Here is a 13,294-nt window from a genome sequence, read left to right on the forward strand (position 1 = left end):
CCAAATCCCAGTTGATCTCATTTGCATATACTGCAGAATTGGTCACCATCCCTGAAGTTCTCAGGACAAAATCTGTGCCTTTGTGCTTGTGGTTGTTTCTAGCATTCTTTCGCAGAGGCAATATCGTAGTCTATGAGGTTAACCCGAGACGCGATTATTGCTGATTGAAAACTTTACCCAATACCCTGCTGGGATGACTTGAAATATAGTCAGCCTTCGCAATTTTTGATAGTCTTGCTTGAGACTAGATATTGTTTATGAAAAAAAGATTACGCTGTCTGTTTTGTATGCAGTGTTAACGGTTGGTAGTTTCTGATGATTTATTGTTTTTTTTTTTGTGTAAGTTTTATGTAAAACAAAAATGATTTTGTGGTAGTTTACTTAGATTTCTGCATTTTCTTCTGTTACTGTTTTGATATTCAGTTTTGTACATATAATTGCCCACTTGAGACTAGATCTAAGCTCAAATCGACTTATTTACATATGTCAATCTTAGTGACCACAGCATTTGTGTTGATATTTTAGGGGTCAGTTCCAGTGGCCTTTTGCAGTAGCAAAATCATACTCTGAGGTGAATCTGAGTAGTGGTCATAAGTAAGGTAATATGTGTTGTTGCACAGTTTTTCGACCAGGTGGGATCTGACCCAAATCCCAGTTGATCTCATTTGCATATACTGCAGAATTGGTCACCATCCCTGAAGTTCTCAAGACAAAATGTGTGCCTTTGTGCTTGTGGTCGTTTCTAGCATTCTTTCGCAGAGGCAATATCGTAGTCTATGAGGTTAATCAGAGACGCGATTATTGCTGATTGAAAACTTTACCCAATACCCTGCTGGGATGACTTGAAATATAGTCAGCCTTGGCAATTTTTGATAGTCTCGCTTGAGACTAGATATTGTTTATGAAAAAAAGATTACGCTGTCTGTTTTGTATGCAGTGTTAACTGATGGTAGTTTCTGATGATTTATTGTTTTTTTTCGTGTAAGTTTTATGTAAAACAAAAATGATTTTGTGGTAGTTTACTTAGATTTCTGCTTTTTCTTCTGTTACTGTTTTGATATTCAGTTTTGTACATATAATTGCCCACTTGAGACTAGATCTAAGCTCAAATCGGCTTATTTACATATGTCAATCTTAGTGACCACAGCATTTGTGTTGATATTTTAGGGGTCAGTTCCAGTGGCCTTTTGCAGTAGCAAAATCATACTCTGAGGTGATTCTGAGTAGTGGTCATAAGTAAGCTAATATGTGTTGTTGCACAGTTTTTCGACCAGGTGGGATCTGACCCAAATCCCAGTTGATCTCATTTGCATATACTGCAGAATTGGTCACCATCCCTGAAGTTCTCAAGACAAAATGTGTGCCTTTGTGCTTGTGGTCGTTTCTAGCATTCTTTCGCAGAGACAATATCGTAGTCTATGAGGTTAATCTGAGACGCGATTATTGCTGATTGAAAACTTTACCCAATACCCTGCTGGGATGATTTGAAATATAGTCAGCCTTGACAGTTTTTGATAGTCTCGCTTGAGACTAGATATTGTTTATGAAAGAAAAATTACGCCGTCTGTTTTGTATGCAGTGTTAACTAATGGTATTTTCTGATGATTTATTGTTTTTTTTTTAGTGTAAGTTTTATGTAAAACAAAAATGATTTTGTGGTAGTTTACTTAGATTTCTGCTTTTTCTTCTGTTACTGTTTTGATATTCAGTTTTGTACATATAATTGCCCACTTGAGACTAGATCTAAGCTCAAATCGGCTTATTTACATATGTCAATCTTAGTGACCACAGCATTTGTGTTGATATTTTAGGGGTCAGTTCCAGTGGTCTTTTGCAGTAGCAAAATCATACTCTGTGAGGTGAATCTGAGTAGTGGTCATAAGTAAGGTAATATGTGTTGTTGCACAGATTTTCGACCAGGTGGGATCTGACCCAAATCCCAGTTGATCTCATTTGCATATACTGCAGAATTGGTCACCATCCCTGAAGTTCTCAGGACAAAATGTGTGCCTTTGTGCTTGTGGTCATTTCTAGCATTCTTTCGCAGAGGCAATATCGTAGTCTATGAGGTTAATCCGAGACGCGATTATTGCTGATTGAAAACTTTACCCAATACCCTGCTGGGGATGCCTTGAAATATAGTCAGCCTTGGCAATTTTTGATAGTCTCGCTTGAGACTAGATATTGTTTATGAAAAAAAGATTACGCTGTCTGTTTTGTATGCAGTGTTAACTGATGGTAGTTTCTGATGATTTATTGTTTTTTTTTTGTGTAAGTTTTATGTAAAACAAAAATGATTTTGTGGTAGTTTACTTAGATTTCTGCTTTTTCTTGTTACTGTTTTGATATTCAGTTTTGTACATATAATTGCCCCCTTGAGACTAGATCTAAGCTCAAATCGGCTTATTTACATATGTCAATCTTAGTGACCACAGCATTTGTGTTGATATTTTAGGGGTCAGTTCCAGTGGCCTTTTGCAGTAGCAAAATCATACTCTGAGGTGAATCTGAGTAGTGGTCATAAGTAAGGTAATATGTGTTGTTGCACAGTTTTTCGACCAGGTGGGATCTGACCCAAATCCCAGTTGATCTCATTTGCATATACTGCAGAATAGGTCACCATCCCTGAAGTTCTCAGGACAAAATGTGTGCCTTTGTGCTTGTGGTCGTTTCTAGCATTCTTTCGCAGAGGCAATATCGTAGTCTATGAGGTTAATCCGAGACGTGATTATTGCTGATTGAAAACTTTACCCAATACCCTGCTGGGATGACTTGAAATATAGTCAGCCTTGGCAATTTTTGATAGTCTTGCTTGAGACTAGATATTGTTTATGAAAAAAAGATTACGCTGTCTGTTTTGTATGCAGTGTTAACTGATGGTAGTTTCTGATGATTTATTGTTTTTTTTTTGTGTAAGTTTTTTGTAAAACAAAAATGATTTTGTGGTAGTTTACTTAGATTTCTGCTTTTTCTTCTGTTACTGTTTTGATATTCAGTTTTGTACATATAATTGCCCACTTGAGACTAGATCTAAGCTCAAATCGGCTTATTTACATATGTCAATCTTAGTGACCACAGCATTTGTGTTGATATTTTAGGGGTCAGTTCCAGTGGCCTTTTGCAGTAGCAAAATCATACTCTGAGGTGAATCTGAGTAGTGGTCATAAGTAAGCTAATATGTGTTGTTGCACAGTTTTTCGACCAGGTGGGATCTGACCCAAATCCCAGTTGATCTCATTTGCATATACTGCAGAATTGGTCACCATCCCTGAAGTTCTCAGGACAAAATGTGTGCCTTTGTGCTTGTGGTCGTTTCTAGTATTTTTTCGCAGAGGCAATATCGTAGTCTATGAGGTTAATCCGAGACGCGATTATTGCTGATTGAAAACTTTACCCAATACCCTGCTGGGATGACTTGAAATATAGTCAGCCTTGGCAATTTTTGATAGTCTCGCTTGAGACTAGATATTGTTTATGAAAAAAAGATTACGCTGTCTGTTTTGTATGCAGTGTTAACTGATGGTAGTTTCTGATGATTTATTGTTTTTTGTTAGTGTAAGTTTTATGTAAAACAAAAATGATTTTGTGGTAGTTCACTTAGATTTATGCTTTTTCTTCTGTTACTGTTTTGATATTCAGTTTTGTACATATAATTGCCCACTTGAGACTAGATCTAAGCTCAAATCGGCTTATTTACATATGTCAATCTTAGTGACCACAGCATTTGTGTTGATATTTTAGGGGTCAGTTCCAGTGGTCTTTTGCAGTAGCAAAATCATACTCTGTGAGGTGAATCTGAGTAGTGGTCATAAGTAAGGTAATATGTGTTGTTGCACAGATTTTCGACCAGGTGGGATCTGACCCAAATCCCAGTTGATCTCATTTGCATATACTGCAGAATTGGTCACCATCCCTGAAGTTCTCAGGACAAAATGTGTGCCTTTGTGCTTGTGGTCGTTTCTAGCATTCTTTCGCAGAGACAATATCGTAGTCTATGAGGTTAATCCGAGATGCGATTATTGCTGATTGAAAACTTTACCCAATACCCTGCTGGGATGATTTGAAATATAGTCAGCCTTGACAGTTTTTGATAGTCTCGCTTGAGACTAGATATTGTTTATGAAAGAAAAATTACGCCGTCTGTTTTGTATGCAGTGTTAACTAATGGTAGTTTCTGATGATTTATTGTTTTTTTTTTAGTGTAAGTTTTATGTAAAACAAAAATGATTTTGTGGTAGTTTACTTAGATTTCTGCTTTTTCTTCTGTTACTGTTTTGATATTCAGTTTTGTACATATAATTGCCCACTTGAGACTAGATCTAAGCTCAAATCGGCTTATTTACATATGTCAATCTTAGTGACCACAGCATTTGTGTTGATATTTTAGGGGTCAGTTCCAGTGGTCTTTTGCAGTAGCAAAATCATACTCTGTGAGGTGAATCTGAGTAGTGGTCATAAGTAAGGTAATATGTGTTGTTGCACAGATTTTCGACCAGGTGGGATCTGACCCAAATCCCAGTTGATCTCATTTGCATATACTGCAGAATTGGTCACCATCCCTGAAGTTCTCAGGACAAAATGTGTGCCTTTGTGCTTGTGGTCATTTCTAGCATTCTTTCGCAGAGGCAATATCGTAGTCTATGAGGTTAATCCGAGACGCGATTATTGCTGATTGAAAACTTTACCCAATACCCTGCTGGGGATGCCTTGAAATATAGTCAGCCTTGGCAATTTTTGATAGTCTCGTTTGAGACTAGATATTGTTTATGAAAAAAAGATTACGCTGTCTGTTTTGTATGCAGTGTTAACTGATGGTAGTTTCTGATGATTTATTGTTTTTTTTTTGTGTAAGTTTTATGTAAAACAAAAATGATTCTGTGGTAGTTTACTTAGATTTCTGCTTTTTCTTGTTACTGTTTTGATATTCAGTTTTGTACATATAATTGCCCCCTTGAGACTAGATCTAAGCTCAAATCGGCTTATTTACATATGTCAATCTTAGTGACCACAGCATTTGTGTTGATATTTTAGGGGTCAGTTCCAGTGGCCTTTTGCAGTAGCAAAATCATACTCTGAGGTGAATCTGAGTAGTGGTCATAAGTAAGCTAATATGTGTTGTTGCACAGTTTTTCGACCAGGTGGGATCTGACCCAAATCCCAGTTGATCTCATTTGCATATACTGCAGAATAGGTCACCATCCCTGAAGTTCTCAGGACAAAATGTGTGCCTTTGTGCTTGTGGTCGTTTCTAGCATTCTTTCGCAGAGGCAATATCGTAGTCTATGAGGTTAATCCGAGACGCGATTATTGCTAATTGAAAACTTTACCCAATACCCTGCTGGGATGACTTGAAATATAGTCAGCCTTGGCAATTTTTGATAGTCTTGCTTGAGACTAGATATTGTTTATGAAAAAAAGATTACGCTGTCTGTTTTGTATGCAGTGTTAACTGATGGTAGTTTCTGATGATTTATTGTTTTTTTTTGTGTAAGTCTTTTGTAAAACAAAAATGATTTTGTGGTAGTTTACTTAGATTTCTGCTTTTTCTTCTGTTACTGTTTTGATATTCAGTTTTGTACATATAATTGCCCACTTGAGACTAGATCTAAGCTCAAATCGGCTTATTTACATATGTCAATCTTAGTGACCACAGCATTTGTGTTGATATTTTAGGGGTCAGTTCCAGTGGCCTTTTGCAGTAGCAAAATCATACTCTGAGGTGAATCTGAGTAGTGGTCATAAGTAAGCTAATATGTGTTGTTGCACAGTTTTTCGACCAGGTGGGATCTGACCCAAATCCCAGTTGATCTCATTTGCATATACTGCAGAATTGGTCACCATCCCTGAAGTTCTCAGGACAAAATGTGTGCCTTTGTGCTTGTGGTCGTTTCTAGTATTTTTTCGCAGAGGCAATATCGTAGTCTATGAGGTTAATCCGAGACGCGATTATTGCTGATTGAAAACTTTACCCAATACCCTGCTGGGATGACTTGAAATATAGTCAGCCTTGGCAATTTTTGATAGTCTCGCTTGAGACTAGATATTGTTTATGAAAAAAAGATTAAGCTGTCTGTTTTGTATGCAGTGTTAACTGATGGTAGTTTCTGATGATTTAATGTTTTTTTTTGTGTAAGTTTTATGTAAAACAAAAATGATTTTGTGGTAGTTTACTTAGATTTCTGCTTTTTCTTCTGTTACTGTTTTGATATTCAATTTTGTACATATAATTGCCCACTTGAGACTAGATCTAAGCTCAAATCGGCTTATTTACATATGTCAATCTTAGTGACCACAGCATTTGTGTTGATATTTTAGGGGTCAGTTCCAGTGGTCTTTTGCAGTAGCAAAATCATACTCTGTGAGGTGAATCTGAGTAGTGGTCATAAGTAAGGTAATATGTGTTGTTGCACAGATTTTCGACCAGGTGGGATCTGACCCAAATCCCAGTTGATCTCATTTGCATATACTGCAGAATTGGTCACCATCCCTGAAGTTCTCAGGACAAAATGTGTGCCTTTGTGCTTGTGGTCATTTCTAGCATTCTTTCACAGAGGCAATATCGTAGTCTATGAGGTTAATCCGAGACGCGATTATTGCTGATTGAAAACTTTACCCAATACCCTGCTGGGGATGCCTTGAAATATAGTCAGCCTTGGCAATTTTTGATAGTCTCGCTTGAGACTAGATATTGTTTATGAAAAAAAGATTACGCTGTCTGTTTTGTATGCAGTGTTAACTGATGGTAGTTTCTGATGATTTATTGTTTTTTTTTTGTGTAAGTTTTATGTAAAACAAAAATGATTTTGTGGTAGTTTACTTAGATTTCTGCTTTTTCTTGTTACTGTTTTGATATTCAGTTTTGTACATATAATTGCCCCCTTGAGACTAGATCTAAGCTCAAATCGGCTTATTTACATATGTCAATCTTAGTGACCACAGCATTTGTGTTGATATTTTAGGGGTCAGTTCCAGTGGCCTTTTGCAGTAGCAAAATCATACTCTGAGGTGAATCTGAGTAGTGGTCATAAGTAAGCTAATATGTGTTGTTGCACAGTTTTTCGACCAGGTGGGATCTGACCCAAATCCCAGTTGATCTCATTTGCATATACTGCAGAATAGGTCACCATCCCTGAAGTTCTCAGGACAAAATGTGTGCCTTTGTGCTTGTGGTCGTTTCTAGCATTCTTTTGCAGAGGCAATATTGTAGTCTATGAGGTTAATCCGAGACGCGATTATTGCTGATTGAAAACTTTACCCAATACCCTGCTGGGATGACTTGAAATATAGTCAGCCTTGGCAATTTTTGATAGTCTTGCTTGAGACTAGATATTGTTTATGAAAAAAAGATTACGCTGTCTGTTTTGTATGCAGTGTTAACTGATGGTAGTTTCTGATGATTTATTGTTTTTTTTTTGTGTAAGTTTTTTGTAAAACAAAAATGATTTTGTGGTAGTTTACTTAGATTTCTGCTTTTTCTTCTGTTACTGTTTTGATATTCAGTTTTGTACATATAATTGCCCACTTGAGACTAGATCTAAGCTCAAATCGGCTTATTTACATATGTCAATCTTAGTGACCACAGCATTTGTGTTGATATTTTAGGGGTCAGTTCCAGTGGTCTTTTGCAGTAGCAAAATCATACTCTGTGAGGTGAATCTGAGTAGTGGTCATAAGTAAGCTAATATGTGTTGTTGCACAGTTTTTCGACCAGGTGGGATCTGACCCAAATCCCAGTTGATCTCATTTGCATATACTGCAGAATTGGTCACCATCCCTGAAGTTCTCAGGACAAAATGTGTGCCTTTGTGCTTGTGGTCGTTTCTAGCATTCTTTCGCAGAGGCAATATCGTAGTCTATGAGGTTAATCCGAGACGCGATTATTGCTGATTGAAAACTTTACCCAATACCCTGCTGGGATGACTTGAAATATAGTCAGCCTTGGCAATTTTTGATAGTCTTGCTTGAGACTAGATATTGTTTATGAAAAAAAGATTACGCTGTCTGTTTTGTATGCAGTATTAACTGATGGTAGTTTCTGATGATTTATTGTTTTTTTTTTTTGTGTAAGTTTTATGTAAAACAAAAATGATTTTGTGGTAGTTTACTTAGATTTCTGCTTTTTCTTCTGTTACTGTTTTGATATTCAGTTTTGTACATATAATTGCCCACTTGAGACTAGATCTAAGCTCAAATCGGCTTATTTACATATGTCAATCTTAGTGACCACAGCATTTGTGTTGATATTTTAGGGGTCAGTTCCAGTGGTCTTTTGCAGTAGCAAAATCATACTCTGTGAGGTGAATCTGAGTAGTGGTCATAAGTAAGGTAATATGTGTTGTTGCACAGATTTTCGACCAGGTGGGATCTGACCCAAATCCCAGTTGATCTCATTTGCATATACTGCAGAATTGGTCACCATCCCTGAAGTTCTCAGGACAAAATGTGTGCCTTTGTGCTTGTGGTCGTTTCTAGCATTCTTTCGCAGAGGCAGTATCGTAGTCTATGAGGTTAATCCGAGACGCGATTATTGCTGATTGAAAACTTTACCCAATACTCTGCTGGGGATGCCTTGAAATATAGTCAGCCTTGGCAATTTTTGATAGTCTCGCTTGAGACTAGATATTGTTTATGAAAAAAAGATTACGCTGTCTGTTTTGTATGCAGTGTTAACTGATGGTAGGTTCTGAAGATTTATTGTTTTTTTTTTGTGTAAGTTTTATGTAAAACAAAAATGATTTTGTGGTAGTTTACTTAGATTTCTGCTTTTTCTTGTTACTGTTTTGATATTCAGTTTTGTACATATAATTGCCCCCTTGAGACTAGATCTAAGCTCAAATCGGCTTATTTACATATGTCAATCTTAGTGACCACAGCATTTGTGTTGATATTTTAGGGGTCAGTTCCAGTGGCCTTTTGCAGTAGCAAAATCATACTCTGAGGTGAATCTGAGTAGTGGTCATAAGTAAGCTAATATGTGTTGTTGCACAGTTTTTCGACCAGGTGGGATCTGACCCAAATCCCAGTTGATCTCATTTGCATATACTGCAGAATAGGTCACCATCCCTGAAGTTCTCAGGACAAAATGTGTGCCTTTGTGCTTGTGGTCGTTTCTAGTATTCTTTCGCAGAGGCAATATCGTAGTCTATGAGGTTAATCCGAGACGCGATTATTGCTGATTGAAAACTTTACCCAATACCCTGCTGGGATGACTTGAAATATAGTCAGCCTTGGCAATTTTTGATAGTCTTGCTTGAGACTAGATATTGTTTATGAAAAAAAGATTACGCTGTCTGTTTTGTATGCAGTGTTAACTGATGGTAGTTTCTGATGATTTATTGTTTTTTTTTGTGTAAGTTTTATGTAAAACAAAAATGATTTTGTGGTAGTTTACTTAGATTTCTGCTTTTTCTTCTGTTACTGTTTTGATATTCAGTTTTGTACATATAATTGCCCACTTGAGACTAGATCTAAGCTCAAATCGGCTTATTTACATATGTCAATCTTAGTGACCACAGCATTTGTGTTGATATTTTAGGGGTCAGTTCCAGTGGCCTTTTGCAGTAGCAAAATCATACTCTGAGGTGAATCTGAGTAGTGGTCATAAGTAAGCTAATATGTGTTGTTGCACAGTTTTTCGACCAGGTGGGATCTGACCCAAATCCCAGTTGATCTCATTTGCATATACTGCAGAATTGGTCACCATCCCTGAAGTTCTCAAGACAAAATGTGTGCCTTTGTGCTTGTGGTCGTTTCTAGCATTCTTTCGCAGAGGCAATATCGTAGTCTATGAGGTTAATCCGAGACGCGATTATTGCTGATTGAAAACTTTACCCAATACCCTGCTGGGATGACTTGAAATATAGTCAGCCTTGGCAATTTTTGATAGTCTCGCTTGAGACTAGATATTGTTTATGAAAAAAAGATTACGCTGTCTGTTTTGTATGCAGTGTTAACTGATGGTAGTTTCTGATGATTTATTGTTTTTTTTTGTGTAAGTTTTATGTAAAACAAAAATGATTTTGTGGTAGTTTACTTAGATTTCTGCTTTTTCTTCTGTTACTGTTTTGATATTCAGTTTTGTACATATAATTGCCCACTTGAGACTAGATCTAAGCTCAAATCGGCTTATTTACATATGTCAATCTTAGTGACCACAGCATTTGTGTTGATATTTTAGGGGTCAGTTCCAGTGGTCTTTTGCAGTAGCAAAATCATACTCTGTGAGGTGAATCTGAGTAGTGGTCATAAGTAAGCTAATATGTGTTGTTGCACAGTTTTTCGACCAGGTGGGATCTGACCCAAATCCCAGTTGATCTCATTTGCATATACTGCAGAATTGGTCACCATCCCTGAAGTTCTCAGGACAAAATGTGTGCCTTTGTGCTTGTGGTCGTTTCTAGCATTCTTTCGCAGAGGCAATATCGTAGTCTATGAGGTTAATCCGAGACGCGATTATTGCTGATTGAAAACTTTACCCAATACCCTGCTGGGATGACTTGAAATATAGTCAGCCTTGGCAATTTTTGATAGTCTTGCTTGAGACTAGATATTGTTTATGAAAAAAAGATTACGCTGTCTGTTTTGTATGCAGTGTTAACTGATGGTAGTTTCTGATGATTTATTGTTTTTTTTTTTGTGTAAGTTTTATGTAAAACAAAAATGATTTTGTGGTAGTTTACTTAGATTTCTGCTTTTTCTTCTGTTACTGTTTTGATATTCAGTTTTGTACATATAATTGCCCACTTGAGACTAGATCTAAGCTCAAATCGGCTTATTTACATATGTCAATCTTAGTGACCACAGCATTTGTGTTGATATTTTAGGGGTCAGTTCCAGTGGTCTTTTGCAGTAGCAAAATCATACTCTGTGAGGTGAATCTGAGTAGTGGTCATAAGTAAGGTAATATGTGTTGTTGCACAGATTTTCGACCAGGTGGGATCTGACCCAAATCCCAGTTGATCTCATTTGCATATACTGCAGAATTGGTCACCATCCCTGAAGTTCTCAGGACAAAATGTGTGCCTTTGTGCTTGTGGTCGTTTCTAGCATTCTTTCGCAGAGGCAATATCGTAGTCTATGAGGTTAATCCGAGACGCGATTATTGCTGATTGAAAACTTTACCCAATACTCTGCTGGGGATGCCTTGAAATATAGTCAGCCTTGGCAATTTTTGATAGTCTCGCTTGAGACTAGATATTGTTTATGAAAAAAAGATTACGCTGTCTGTTTTGTATGCAGTGTTAACTGATGGTAGGTTCTGAAGATTTATTGTTTTTTTTTTGTGTAAGTTTTATGTAAAACAAAAATGATTTTGTGGTAGTTTACTTAGATTTCTGCTTTTTCTTGTTACTGTTTTGATATTCAGTTTTGTACATATAATTGCCCCCTTGAGACTAGATCTAAGCTCAAATCGGCTTATTTACATATGTCAATCTTAGTGACCACAGCATTTGTGTTGATATTTTAGGGGTCAGTTCCAGTGGCCTTTTGCAGTAGCAAAATCATACTCTGAGGTGAATCTGAGTAGTGGTCATAAGTAAGCTAATATGTGTTGTTGCACAGTTTTTCGACCAGGTGGGATCTGACCCAAATCCCAGTTGATCTCATTTGCATATACTGCAGAATAGGTCACCATCCCTGAAGTTCTCAGGACAAAATGTGTGCCTTTGTGCTTGTGGTCGTTTCTAGTATTCTTTCGCAGAGGCAATATCGTAGTCTATGAGGTTAATCCGAGACGCGATTATTGCTGATTGAAAACTTTACCCAATACCCTGCTGGGATGACTTGAAATATAGTCAGCCTTGGCAATTTTTGATAGTCTTGCTTGAGACTAGATATTGTTTATGAAAAAAAGATTACGCTGTCTGTTTTGTATGCAGTGTTAACTGATGGTAGTTTCTGATGATTTATTGTTTTTTTTTGTGTAAGTTTTATGTAAAACAAAAATGATTTTGTGGTAGTTTACTTAGATTTCTGCTTTTTCTTCTGTTACTGTTTTGATATTCAGTTTTGTACATATAATTGCCCACTTGAGACTAGATCTAAGCTCAAATCGGCTTATTTACATATGTCAATCTTAGTGACCACAGCATTTGTGTTGATATTTTAGGGGTCAGTTCCAGTGGCCTTTTGCAGTAGCAAAATCATACTCTGAGGTGAATCTGAGTAGTGGTCATAAGTAAGCTAATATGTGTTGTTGCACAGTTTTTCGACCAGGTGGGATCTGACCCAAATCCCAGTTGATCTCATTTGCATATACTGCAGAATTGGTCACCATCCCTGAAGTTCTCAGGACAAAATGTGTGCCTTTGTGCTTGTGGTCGTTTCTAGTATTTTTTCGCAGAGGCAATATCGTAGCCTATGAGGTTAATCCGAGACGCGATTATTGCTGATTGAAAACTTTACCCAATACCCTGCTGGGATGACTTGAAATATAGTCAGCCTTGGCAATTTTTGATAGTCTCGCTTGAGACTAGATATTGTTTATGAAAAAAAGATTACGCTGTCTGTTTTGTATGCAGTGTTAACTGATGGTAGTTTCTGATGATTTAATGTTTTTTTTTGTGTAAGTTTTATGTAAAACAAAAATGATTTTGTGGTAGTTTACTTAGATTTCTGATTTTTCTTCTGTTACTGTTTTGATATTCAATTTTGTACATATAATTGCCCACTTGAGACTAGATCTAAGCTCAAATCGGCTTATTTACATATGTCAATCTTAGTGACCACAGCATTTGTGTTGATATTTTAGGGGTCAGTTCCAGTGGTCTTTTGCAGTAGCAAAATCATACTCTGTGAGGTGAATCTGAGTAGTGGTCATAAGTAAGGTAATATGTGTTGTTGCACAGATTTTCGACCAGGTGGGATCTGACCCAAATCCCAGTTGATCTCATTTGCATATACTGCAGAATTGGTCACCATCCCTGAAGTTCTCAGGACAAAATGTGTGCCTTTGTGCTTGTGGTTTCTAGCATTCTTTCGCAGAAGCAATATCGTAGTCTATGAGGTTAATCCGAAACGCGATTATTGCTGATTGAAAACTTTACCCAATACCCTGCTGGGATGACTTGAAATATAGTCAGCCTTGGCAATTTTTGATAGTCTCGCTTGAGACTAGATATTGTTTATGAAAAAAAGATTACGCTGTCTGTTTTGTATGCAGTGTTAACTGATGGTAGTTTCTGATGATTTATTGTTTTTTTTTGTGTAAGTTTTATGTAAAACAAAAATGATTTTGTGGTAGTTTACTTAGATTTCTGCTTTTTCTTCTGTTACTGTTTTGATATTCAGTTTT

General features: G+C 36.9%; 21 non-coding genes across 21 annotated transcripts; all 21 read left to right on the plus strand.

Moving 5' to 3' along the window:
• Positions 1-103: 103 nt before the first annotated feature.
• LOC136695903 (U4 spliceosomal RNA) lies at positions 104-244 on the plus strand. Its single transcript, XR_010802489.1, has one exon. It is a non-coding gene; the product is annotated as a U4 spliceosomal RNA (small nuclear RNA).
• A 503-nt stretch (positions 245-747) lies between these two features.
• Positions 748-888, plus strand: LOC136695896 (U4 spliceosomal RNA). Its single transcript, XR_010802483.1, has one exon. It is a non-coding gene; the product is annotated as a U4 spliceosomal RNA (small nuclear RNA).
• A 501-nt stretch (positions 889-1,389) lies between these two features.
• Positions 1,390-1,530, plus strand: LOC136695949 (U4 spliceosomal RNA). Its single transcript, XR_010802527.1, has one exon. It is a non-coding gene; the product is annotated as a U4 spliceosomal RNA (small nuclear RNA).
• Positions 1,531-2,035: 505 nt separating this feature from the next.
• LOC136695902 (U4 spliceosomal RNA) lies at positions 2,036-2,177 on the plus strand. The gene has a single exon (XR_010802488.1). It is a non-coding gene; the product is annotated as a U4 spliceosomal RNA (small nuclear RNA).
• Positions 2,178-2,677: 500 nt separating this feature from the next.
• Positions 2,678-2,818, plus strand: LOC136695879 (U4 spliceosomal RNA). Its single transcript, XR_010802466.1, has one exon. It is a non-coding gene; the product is annotated as a U4 spliceosomal RNA (small nuclear RNA).
• Positions 2,819-3,320: 502 nt separating this feature from the next.
• Positions 3,321-3,461, plus strand: LOC136695777 (U4 spliceosomal RNA). Its single transcript, XR_010802369.1, has one exon. It is a non-coding gene; the product is annotated as a U4 spliceosomal RNA (small nuclear RNA).
• Positions 3,462-3,965: 504 nt separating this feature from the next.
• LOC136695948 (U4 spliceosomal RNA) lies at positions 3,966-4,106 on the plus strand. Its single transcript, XR_010802526.1, has one exon. It is a non-coding gene; the product is annotated as a U4 spliceosomal RNA (small nuclear RNA).
• Positions 4,107-4,611: 505 nt separating this feature from the next.
• Positions 4,612-4,753, plus strand: LOC136695897 (U4 spliceosomal RNA). Its single transcript, XR_010802484.1, has one exon. It is a non-coding gene; the product is annotated as a U4 spliceosomal RNA (small nuclear RNA).
• Positions 4,754-5,253: 500 nt separating this feature from the next.
• On the plus strand, positions 5,254-5,394 carry LOC136695808 (U4 spliceosomal RNA). Its single transcript, XR_010802399.1, has one exon. It is a non-coding gene; the product is annotated as a U4 spliceosomal RNA (small nuclear RNA).
• A 501-nt stretch (positions 5,395-5,895) lies between these two features.
• Positions 5,896-6,036, plus strand: LOC136695779 (U4 spliceosomal RNA). Its single transcript, XR_010802370.1, has one exon. It is a non-coding gene; the product is annotated as a U4 spliceosomal RNA (small nuclear RNA).
• Positions 6,037-6,539: 503 nt separating this feature from the next.
• On the plus strand, positions 6,540-6,681 carry LOC136695915 (U4 spliceosomal RNA). The gene has a single exon (XR_010802499.1). It is a non-coding gene; the product is annotated as a U4 spliceosomal RNA (small nuclear RNA).
• Positions 6,682-7,181: 500 nt separating this feature from the next.
• Positions 7,182-7,322, plus strand: LOC136695878 (U4 spliceosomal RNA). Its single transcript, XR_010802465.1, has one exon. It is a non-coding gene; the product is annotated as a U4 spliceosomal RNA (small nuclear RNA).
• Positions 7,323-7,826: 504 nt separating this feature from the next.
• On the plus strand, positions 7,827-7,967 carry LOC136695830 (U4 spliceosomal RNA). Its single transcript, XR_010802420.1, has one exon. It is a non-coding gene; the product is annotated as a U4 spliceosomal RNA (small nuclear RNA).
• A 506-nt stretch (positions 7,968-8,473) lies between these two features.
• Positions 8,474-8,615, plus strand: LOC136695913 (U4 spliceosomal RNA). The gene has a single exon (XR_010802498.1). It is a non-coding gene; the product is annotated as a U4 spliceosomal RNA (small nuclear RNA).
• Positions 8,616-9,115: 500 nt separating this feature from the next.
• Positions 9,116-9,256, plus strand: LOC136695831 (U4 spliceosomal RNA). The gene has a single exon (XR_010802421.1). It is a non-coding gene; the product is annotated as a U4 spliceosomal RNA (small nuclear RNA).
• A 501-nt stretch (positions 9,257-9,757) lies between these two features.
• Positions 9,758-9,898, plus strand: LOC136695782 (U4 spliceosomal RNA). Its single transcript, XR_010802373.1, has one exon. It is a non-coding gene; the product is annotated as a U4 spliceosomal RNA (small nuclear RNA).
• Positions 9,899-10,401: 503 nt separating this feature from the next.
• Positions 10,402-10,542, plus strand: LOC136695832 (U4 spliceosomal RNA). The gene has a single exon (XR_010802422.1). It is a non-coding gene; the product is annotated as a U4 spliceosomal RNA (small nuclear RNA).
• A 505-nt stretch (positions 10,543-11,047) lies between these two features.
• On the plus strand, positions 11,048-11,189 carry LOC136695910 (U4 spliceosomal RNA). Its single transcript, XR_010802496.1, has one exon. It is a non-coding gene; the product is annotated as a U4 spliceosomal RNA (small nuclear RNA).
• Positions 11,190-11,689: 500 nt separating this feature from the next.
• LOC136695833 (U4 spliceosomal RNA) lies at positions 11,690-11,830 on the plus strand. The gene has a single exon (XR_010802423.1). It is a non-coding gene; the product is annotated as a U4 spliceosomal RNA (small nuclear RNA).
• Positions 11,831-12,331: 501 nt separating this feature from the next.
• LOC136695867 (U4 spliceosomal RNA) lies at positions 12,332-12,472 on the plus strand. Its single transcript, XR_010802455.1, has one exon. It is a non-coding gene; the product is annotated as a U4 spliceosomal RNA (small nuclear RNA).
• A 500-nt stretch (positions 12,473-12,972) lies between these two features.
• On the plus strand, positions 12,973-13,113 carry LOC136695916 (U4 spliceosomal RNA). The gene has a single exon (XR_010802500.1). It is a non-coding gene; the product is annotated as a U4 spliceosomal RNA (small nuclear RNA).
• Positions 13,114-13,294: the final 181 nt, after the last annotated feature.

Source organism: Hoplias malabaricus, chromosome 4 (assembly GCF_029633855.1).
Source record: "Hoplias malabaricus isolate fHopMal1 chromosome 4, fHopMal1.hap1, whole genome shotgun sequence".
NCBI classification, from domain to species: domain Eukaryota; kingdom Metazoa; phylum Chordata; class Actinopteri; order Characiformes; family Erythrinidae; genus Hoplias; species Hoplias malabaricus.